Raw genomic sequence first — 10,675 nt, 5'->3', positions numbered from 1 at the left:
ATCTGAAGGCTCAAAATCTGCTTTTCTGATAAATTTATTCCTTGAAGATGAAACTTCTTTCCCAAACAGGAAAAGAAAAGTTGCAGTACAATTTCGGTCTGCTCTTTGTGCTGCCTGGCACAGGGCTGAGCTTTGGGAGCACACCACGTGCGGATTGATGGCTTAGATCCATCTTGTGTAAGAACGGGATGGCCAGATCCAAGTTTCTTCAAGCTTGAGAGGAGACTAGAATTTACGGCCTGGGCAGGATGCCCTAGGTCTGAATTGCGACAGAGTGGATTTAGGTTCACATCAGGAAGCCTTTTCCAGGAGCAAGGATGGATAGGAGGTGCTGTAAGCCGCTGGGGGAAAGCATCACATCACTTGCCTGTCCGTGTGTCTTGCACCCTTCACTTGGCAGGATCAGACTCCTGCTCAGAAAAAAAAAAAAAAAAAAGTAAGGAAAAAAAAAACAGTTACGGTTTTGTTCTTTACAGCTCTTCTGTCTCTCTGACAGGTCTGAGATCTCCCCAGGGGAAAGAGGGCCACAGAAGTGGGTAGGGATGGGGCCTTTCAGATCTTTTGCTGGAATCTGACTTTCTGGGTAACAATTTATGAGGAAAGATCACTTAGGAAAAGGGGACCTACCCAACTGACGAAATGCTAAATATTCACAAAATTCATGTAGCATGAACCAGAGAAGACCTTGATTATTTTCCCCTGAGTTGTATTGCTCATCAAGAGCCTTGAAATAAAATGCTAATTTGCCAAGACCTGGCGAATATTCACTGCTCCCAAGCCTTTCTTCAATTAGCACTTGAAAACCACAGGTTCCTTCACAAGCCACCCTTGATGTTTTATAAATGTTATTGCTAAGACAGTTTCGACTTCCTTTAATGCATTTTTTACGGCTGCGGTAGTGATATTATTTCAGTTCAAGCTGCAGACTGTCATCCTGAGAAGAGACCTCAGCTACCTCTCATGGGATATTTCTAAAGCAGCAAATTCTACCTAACTTTAAGCTAATAACCTGCCAGAGGACTCCGTTTCACTTCTACGGTGCAATCTCAGCTGCAGAAGTAGTGGTTAGGGGCATAATGAAGTGTGGTGCAAGTGCACAGGTACAGAAAAGCTTTCAGAAGAGGACTGAATCCTTTGGCTAAGTTTCACCCTTTGCATTACTGTGGGAGTTGTTTTTTTTTTTTTTTTTTTGTTTTTTTTTTTTTTTTGTTTTTTCCATAAGAGCAGCTGAGTGTGCAGGAAGCAGGGTGGTCGTGAAAATGATGCAATGGGTACTGCAGCAAATAAGCTTTCTTGTAATTCAGGAAGAAGCCTGACTTCAGCCTGGAAACCTCATTGAAATCTGCTCCTGTGTTAATTTACGGTGTTTCTTCCCAGTGATTGCTAAAAAACAACAACAACAACAAAAAACAGAAACCAAACCAACCAACCAAATAATAATAATAATAATGACAACAACAACAACAATAATAATAATAACCAAAAACAAACAAACACAAAACCAAATCAAACATGAACTGTCTTTGAACTGTTATTTGTGACTTTCCTACCTGGTGTCTGATGAGAAGCATGCACTCCCTTTCTTCAGGATAAAACTCACTTGTGCAGACAGCCAAGTTCTTGGTAGATGTAAGAGAAGCACAAGGAGAGTCCGTAACGATCACACTGGAAATGAAATGGGTGGGAGGAACAAAAGCAATGAGGCTTGTGTTAAATTTCTCAGGATCTTAATGCCCAGTGTGTGTCCCAGCCCAGTCCATTACCCAACCAACAAACGCTGGTTTTGCACTATAGGAAGCAAATGTTGCAGAAGGCAGAAAAAGGGGTTAGCCTGAGACAGTTCTCCTGGAGGACCACGTGCTGATGTCTTAATTGGGTATTCGGGTTTAATCCCTGCTTACTGACTTCCTCTGTTTAAGCAAGAAACAAAAGGAAAATACCAAGGAGGGAACTGCTCGTTTATCCTGTGACAGGTAACGTGAAATCTGGTGGTAACCATAATCTGGCTCTAAAATACGCACTCCACTGTTAGTATTCTTCATCCATTATGAGACCCAGTGGTTTTCCCAAGCAGTGGATGCAGTGACGAGGTTGTTTAGGTTAGACCCACATTTTCTGAATTCAGGAGGAATGTTTTTACTGGCTCCAGCTGGCGTTAGATCAGATCTGTGAATCGCATCCTCAGATGAGCTCTGCTACAAAGCAGTCTCAGCTGAATGAGTCAATTTTTCGGAGATGTGCTCTCACATTTTAGTACCCAAACCGTGGACCCATGCCACAACAGCCAACATACGCCTGCTCTTCATGCAGAACTACTAAAGCATAAAGATACACAAACTCTGCTCTAAGCTGTTTAAAGGGAACCCCAGTGCTCAGCTGGGTAAGCACAGCTCGCAAGCCAGGCTCTAATTCTTTCTCTGATTCCCAAAGCCTGCAGTGTGTGTGGATGCAAAGCTTTGAGAAATGCATGGCAGCTGCCCAGAGAAGCTGTGTTGCAGAGCAGTCAGTGCTTTTTGCTGCATTTTCATCTTTAGCAAGAGAAAACTTTTGAAGGGACGGGGCAGGACGGCAACCACTACAGATATTTGTACAAATGCATCCCATCCTACAGCCCTGCTTTTGCTTTCCATAACTGCCTGAAATACTTCCCAAGGTTTTGCAGATTAGATTTTAAAGCTCTGATTTCTTTTATTGTATGTGGATATACAACACGGATCACGGAAATCCTACCTGTTGACCCCCTGCCTAGCTTGTCACTGCTACTGTTACTGAGATGTACCTAAAGAGCATCTTGGATATTTCTGCGCTGTGCTGCCATGCTGTTCTGTGCTCATAGTTTGTTGTCTATATAAATTGGAAAAAAAAAAAAAAGAAAAAAAATAGGAAAAAAAGAATAAAAAAAGGCAAAAAAAAAAATGCTGTCTTGGTTAAAGCTAGAGCTGCTTTTACTTCTGAGCACTGTCCTACAGAAACAATCAAGACAGTCATGGTGACCTGAATGGTGACTAGAAGTGGAATCTAGTCCAAGCTAATCCTTGTGTTATCTATGCTACTCACTTGGGCTTCCTCTGGTCACTGGGAGGCCTCTTTGGTGGCAATTCCTCACCCCCTGCCCCTGGGGAGACCCTCTGTATCATGTGAACTGCTGATGGAGGTGAGGCTGGTCTCAGAGCCTTCACCACCTGGCAGGGAGACCAGTGAGAAGTCAAAGTGTTAGGAGTATAGGCTGGCAAAGCCCTGGGAGTAGCAGTCAGGATGATCACTTAGAAGACTGAGGGATTTGCTCTGGGGAGCAGAGCCAGGTCACAGCACTGCCTACATTTTATTAATGACACCCCCATACCAAAACTTGGAACCCTGACTGAGATTGTGTTGGAAACACACTACGTGGTGAGCAGAAATAGAAGCAAAAGTTGTTATTTACCCCAGGGAAATCATCTTTGTGATGGACCCTACAAACTCCTGTATTTCCTTGATTTTTATTTATTTATTTATTTATTGAGCTGGTTGTTTGTAAATGCAGTGCCCACTCCAGACCTGCAGCTCTGTTACAGGCACCGTAGCGCTCACACCAGGCTTTGCATTTGATGTTGCTTCTCAAGACTTTAAATGGAAGTGGCTCTTTCAGATGCTGGGGCTGAATATCAAACTGGTGCAGGATTTTGCATTCCTGCAAGGACTGACATTTAGGAAAGATGTCACATGCTTCAGTGAATACCAAACCAGGGAGAAGATTTGGGAAAAGTGTGAAGAAATAGTGTTTTCTGGTATAAAGGTGTAGTTTCAGAGGGTTCGTGCAATCCCTCACTTGAGGCCAACCATAAAGATGGATGGGCACACAAGAGGATATAGGAGAATGGGCACACAAAAAAATCCAGTCATTCTCAGAAGGAGCTTGTACAAATATCTGAATTTATAGTTAGAAAAAATGATCAAGATTTGCTAGGCTGCAGAAAATAGCCAGGGAAGACAAAGGTTTTGCCTGGAAACCAGTGTAGCAGTAGCTTAAGAGAAAAAACCTAATGCTACCGAGGAGGTGAGGAAGCAAGGGAGGTGGAAATGCTGCAGAGAAATCCTACAATCCACAAACCATGGAGCTCTCAGGGGGCAGCCTTAAGGACTACAGGTGGCGTGAAAGCAAGCATCAGACCGAGCTGTGTCCTTTCTTTTGCCAAAGATGCTCTATTAGTATGAAGTGAATTGAAAAATGGAACAGTGTGGGTAAAATCTGCCTAACGAGCACAGGAAAAAGGAAAAAAAAATACTACTTTTGGGAAAGATGCAGGAGGTGGCTGCATCTATGCTTGGGGTATCATATAGGATATAAACTGAAGCTCTGTAGATGTAAACTGGACACTGTTCCAAGACAAAAATTAATATTCAAGAAGTTGGACACCTGCATTTAGATTAACAATGCACAAATATTATGAGTAGGATCCATTTCAACTAACCTTACCTGTATAAAAGTTAGGAGTGTGGACAACCAACTGAGAGTTGCAAGGGGAGAAAGGAGCGCTCCCACCAAGCAGACCATTTAACCAGGGTGAGATGTGAGCTGAATTGCCCTCTGTAAGCATCCATCTCTCCCCACTGACCGCAGAGGGAGCCTGGATGCCTACCTTAAATTAGAGGCGTCATCCTCAGGTAGCTGCAATTGATTGATGGAATCAAATCAACCCCTGATTCTCATTAAGGGAGTTGAAACAACATGAGGGCATCCCTGGAGGGAGGTAGATAGCATCTATATAGATAAAGTTAAATGTGAAGCATAGAAATAGATAAAGAAAGAGCAATATCCCCTCAGAAAGAGTATTATCCCCAAGCATATATCATGATAAAAAAGTGTTGATTCTGCTGTAAAATTTGGTGACAAAGCAAAGCTGAAAAAATGCAGTTAAGAAAGTGAGAGCTAATGTGGTGGCCGGAAGTAACAAAAAAGGATGATTGCCATAAGTTCAGCACATCCACATGTTGCTCCTAAGGAGGCTGCAGCACCTTTGGTCTGTTTTTTGATGTCCAGAACCATTAGGTACTCGTCTCCCACCCAAGCCCCAGTACCGGTGAGGTAGGATTCATCTCACTCAGCTATAGCTGCCCAAAGTTAGTCCATCAGTCTCAGCTAACTGTCTGAGCTCCCTCCAGAGCCCACAGAAGGAAGCAAAATTTTCTAAAGGAGATTCATTTCCTTTTAACACCGCTGTCCGGAATAGTGAGATGAACTGCTCTCCAACAGCACAATCTCCCACCACCGGATTTGGACAACTCACTCCTGAACAGCTACGTCTAGTTGAGAGGAACCACAGTCTTTGCCCTGCTCTTTTTTTGGGGAGGGTTAGAAATCCATATCTGTCCTCTCCCAGCAGCTGCCTGATCGCCTTGCAGACTCCCCAGATGCCTTTTGCCAGGTATAAGCCTCTGAAAAACAGGACTTTAACCGCTTTGTAGCTTCTGCTCGTATTGTTGCTCCAGCTTGTATATCTGTGCATCTCATCTGCTTCCTGTTCCTACAGCAGCTTTTCATTCCCTGCTACAATGAGGTGCCTAATATTAGATGGCCACAATCTCTCTCAGTGTGGGAAACAGCAAGGCTTTCAGAATAAGGGTGGTGACCTCCTCTACGCTTAGGAGGGAGCCTTAGTCGTACAGTACCTGGAGCTGTACGTGGCTTCCAGGAATAGCTGTATTGTCCAAGGCCAGAAGGGATGGGTATAACCTTGAGGCAAACGGCATCTTTCCCTTCTTTGTTAAAGAAGGGGGAAAAAAAATCTCAAAGAAAAGCCTTTCCCTAAAGGAACTGAAATGTTTATTTTGCAATGTGAGAAGGTGGTTCTAAGGGTAGTTTCTTTTTTATTTATTTATTCATTTGCTCTTTGAACAAGGAAGATGTAGTATTGCTTTCCTAATGTCCTACCTAGACCACTTTGCTTGAAGACAACCACGCAAAGGGTAAACGATTCTGTACCCACACTCACAGCTTCCCAGCAAACAGCTCTGCAAATTGGGCTCTGCCAATTGGTGATAAATAGACATTGATTTTCTGGTGTTTGCTCCCTGGGGAAGCCAAGCAAAGATTATTTCTGTTTAGGGACTGATGTGACACATGGATCTTAGAAGCTGAAGGGTGTCTGTAGGTAAATCTGGGTTCATTGCCTGAAGGGGTCATTCAGAAACATGATTAAGTGACTGTGCACATGCACAGCCACGGAAATATGCTGTTGGTTTTCTGTAAGGTTTTCAAGTAGTATTTGCAAGGCAATTTTTCCCATAAAGTCCTGAGGAGGAAAATCCTAACTGTGCTTTTCATAACACAACATAGTTCTTTTAACCACAACAAAAAGTGATAGAAAATTCATGTTTGTCCAAGTGCTTTACAGATCCCCAGTCAATATATATATGTCTTAGACCAGGCCTATACTTCAAAAGTTTTTCTGACAATGTTGCACCAGTGAAGGGTGATGTTTTACAGCCATCTCCCTCTGACACATGCAGTTATGTTGTTGAAAACAGGGCTTTAACTGACCTACTTATTTTTATTCATCTCACCAGAATAGCAGCTCTACAGGCTGGAAACCTTGCTTTTTGCAAGGAGAACTCTTCCCAAGCAAAGTGACTTTGGCCATCTGTTCCCACAGATCTTAGCTTTTGGCTTAGCTCAAGGTGGGGCCCCAAAACTTTGTGGCTGGGGGGAAATTGGTCAGTTACTGCATAGCATTCAATAAGGTTTTATTCTTGAATTTATTTATTTATTTTTGGTCAGTTGGTTGGTGTTTTGTTTTGTTTTGTTTTCAGATTCACCCCAAATGGTGTTTCTACATAATTAAGTAGGTCTTTTCACCCTTGTCCTAGTAAAAGGCTGCTGATGTCGCAGGAGACCTGCTAGTTTAAAGCTGATGTGGAACATATGTTCTTGTCCTTTGGCCTCTTCAGTACTGGATGTTACAACTGAAACGCAAAGCCCTGAATGCCCAGGGATTTCCAAAGGCCAGAAGACATCTGTTTGCAATCGCAGATGTTTGCAAGTTAACACAGGGAAGAACCGATATAAGAGAGATCCAGAACTGACTCAAATTCTGGAAATTAGACATAAATTATGCTTTGATGAAGAATTAAACAGGGATAAAAATATTGAAACATAATAAACAGTAAAAAAAAAATAAGAACTCTTGTTCATCATGATGGAACTGAAATAGGTTTGGCTTTTCTTCTCATCACCCACCCATTTGGCAATCTTGGACTCACAGATACTCCACGAAGGATTACAACAAGGGGACAGTGGAGTTGGGTCCATCCCAAGACAAAAACTCACCATAAAGGCGATGCAGAGACACTGGGGGACTCTTACTGAGAATCAGCCAGGAGAAGTTAGGCAGCTTGCTTAAGCTTGTTGTCTAGACTGCTCTTCCAGGCGATGACATACACACCTCTGGCATGAAATTCCTGCTGTGTGAGACATATCTGAAAGTCCTTGGGCTCAAGGCACAGGAGGTGCCTGTTTATCCATAATCACCATCAAGACAACTTATATCAGCTACTTGTATCTGAGAGGAAAGCTGCTGTGGTGAATTTGGGGTATGAACTTGTGTGTGAAATGGTCCTAACTAATCAGGAGTCTTTGCATCAGAGAGCATTTTCTCTGAAGACAATAGGTTCCACAAATATCTCCACAATTCAGCCTGGAGGTAAGATAACCAGGCTAGCTTACAGGAACTGATCTTGCTGTAGTAGGAAGAAATGTTCATACAGGCTCATTTTACTCTGTTTTCAGCAGGGAATATATTACAACAGCCACACGGTTCCTAGATATGTGTGCTGCATCAGGGTGCAAGGTTGACGCAAGAATGATTTGGGAACCTCTACCAAGCCGAAGAGGTGCAACAGGGAATGGTGGCTGAGGGATGAGGGACATGAAAAAGGGAAGAGGTGTGACAGCAGAGCAGAAACCCACAGGGAGGTCTGAGTGGCATAAATGTCAGCTTTCCTGGATGCAAAGTGGGTTTGTATCTCCAATGAGTTGCTATTTTCTCTCTGTAAACAAAGAGTAAGTTGTCCACTTGCTGCACCTATACTGAACAGCACAATAAAATATTTTTTTTTTCAGCAGATGTCTATGGCTAAGGCAAAAATCATTCAAAAAATAATTTATTTCTACAGAAGGTGTGGGAGTGCTTGCCCCTGATGCTGTCTGTTCCCATCCATCCCTTTTCTTGGGCAGTATCAACACATATTCTTCCAGTGAGGTCTGTTTAATGGCACCCAATAAAATTGATTCATTACTCATTTTCTTCTTATTATCTTTCAATTGCTCCAGCTCTTGATACCACTTAAAAGGGACATTAGCTCTTGATAACCACCGTGTGCCACTAATGTGATAATACTCCTAGGAGAGAATGCTTTTCCTCCAGGCTTTCAATAGACCATGCGTCTTTCTCATGAACTTCTTATAATGTTTTTGGACAAGTTTGCTTTACCTGGAGGTAGACCTCCATGGTAAGGAGTGAGAACACAAATATACTTCTTGGAAAAATCTGGCTCAGGTGCTCTGTGGGTGTCAATGAGAAGATTTTAGTGATGTGAAACTGTTTTACCCGCAGGAGCTGGCTCTTGAGCTCTTCAGAAAGAAGTCTGAAACCACTGAGAGTGAACCTCAACTTCTGTGCTCCTCTTTGGCACAAAAGCTGTTTAAACTCCAGGAGAACAAAGACTTTCTGTTTCCAATCAGCCTTGGAAAATGTCCCGGGAAGGAGACAGAAGTTGCTGGCTTTGGTTTGGGGTAGGAGGGAGAATGGTTTGAACTTCTTTATGCACTGGGAAGGATTACAATGATAGTGGATTGAAGGTAGTTTTGCAGATTCCAGTTTGTCTTCTGGGAGAAGAAGTCCCCATGGACACTCATTCAAAGACACTTAATTCAAAGAGACTGAAAGCAGTGTAGATCCAGTACAGAAAACTTGTACATACAGGCATAATTTTGTCATATGAGTCATGGCCCTATGAGAAATCTCTGCTCCCATGGGACCACGACTTCTTATCTCTTGGTTGGATTTAGGACTCTTCTCACCTAAGGGTTCAGACCAAGGGCCTTGCAGACTGGTCTGCTCCCAGTAGCCAGGTTTCTTTGTGTGGAGTCAGGGCTTGACTGGAGTGAATACACAAACATGGGAGCTAAAAGGTCTCAAGCATATGTAAATAGCATTTGCTATTTACCTTACAGTGATATGATTTTCCAAGCCAAGTAACTACAATGATTTCCCCCATAAGTTACAGAGGGGGTTAATATTTCAGATGTAGATGTCTAAATATATCCTTATTCAGGCAGATGGATATAACCTTAAGCATTTTACAGAATCAGGTTTCTTTTTAATTAAAGGAGCCCTTTCTTTCTTAATAACTTTAAAAACCTTATTTGCCGTTAAACTCTTTAGGAGTCTCTTAGGAATATAATTTCCTGCTGCCATTTTTACACAGGTTTGGATCTCCTATCTCTTGTCACCTGTAACAAAGTGCTATAGGAAGGAGCGTTGCTGTATTGCTTTCATGTTCTCCACCAGCCCTGATACGGCTGGTTGTTCTAAAGCTTCATACATAATATATGTCATGTCTTCAAGCAGCCCTGTAAACGACTGTACAACTGTAAAGGTTTTAAAACTCAACTAGCCTCTAGCTATCAGCTATAAAAAGGCATTTAAGAAGATTAGCATTAAAACTACCTGGTGAGATGAAAAATGGGGAGGCAGAATGGTCTAATGATGGATCATTGGGCTGTGACCAGTCACGTGGTAAAGTCACCTTTCTGTGCCTCAAACGTGCAAGTGCTGATGCTAATCCTTTTTGGAAATTGTTCTGTAAATGCATGGTTTGCCCTCATAAGGGCCATCTTTCTCAGCACACTGAGTGAGGATTTTCCAAGGAGTCCAAAAGAAATGTTGCTCCTTTCCCACTGAATCTGAATTTGCTCTGCCTCTTTTGAAAATTAAACCACTGCTGAACAAACACCTTTGAATGACTTTGTATATCTTCCCATCGTTGTTGCATTTTCTATCTTTTTGCTACAGCAGAGTGCTCTGAAACAGCTGGACAAATGTCTTTGGAGCCTGTTCTGCCACGAGGTGGGGTCCCATATGTACTTGGGATGTATTTCTAGTGGATTTTTTTTTTTAATGTTTGTGCTGAAAATTGAGTCCACTTTAAAGATTGTTACGATTAAAAGCAAATTCCTTCCCTACATCTCTTCCCTGTGCTGTTATATCAATGAGACTGGAATATGTCTCCATGTATCTAGCTCACCAGTCCCATCCTATTGCTGGGCTGGGCACAAATTATCTTATAAGAACATAGGAGTCAGACCAAAGGCCCCAACTGCTTCAGTTTCCTGATTTTCCACAGTGCTCATAATAAATTACAATTACATACTGACATTTCCCCAGAACAGAATCCCAGTTCCTGGTTCTAGGCTGCTTTCTTGGGTACCCTAGAAGCTCTCAATGGCATTATTGAAGTATGTATGAGGTGAGATTAATCTGAAGGTTCAAATTCAGGTGTCTTCATGTGGCCTGCATGCCCGAGCTTCCATTTTACTTGGTGGATAGCTGGTCAGTGCAGTCAGTCAAGTCTAGAGAGCAATTCAGCTCGTCCCTACCTTGGGTACCAGCTTTTTCTCAGTTGTCTTGTTCTCCAG

At 42.5% G+C, this 10,675-nt stretch overlaps 1 long non-coding RNA gene across 1 annotated transcript; it reads right to left on the bottom strand.

Moving 5' to 3' along the window:
* On the bottom strand, positions 1–2,092 carry LOC310893771. The gene is made up of 3 exons (XR_014579278.1): positions 1,941–2,092; positions 1,551–1,665; positions 1–410 (listed from the first exon to the last, which is right to left on the bottom strand). It is a non-coding gene; the product is annotated as an uncharacterized lncRNA (long non-coding RNA).
* Positions 2,093–10,675: the final 8,583 nt, after the last annotated feature.

This window comes from Anser anser (assembly GCF_964211835.1).
Source record: "Anser anser genome assembly, chromosome: 1".
Classification (NCBI taxonomy): Eukaryota; Metazoa; Chordata; class Aves; order Anseriformes; family Anatidae; genus Anser; species Anser anser.
Note: the sequence above shows the minus strand (reverse complement) of the source record. Positions and strands in the feature narration are given on the sequence as shown.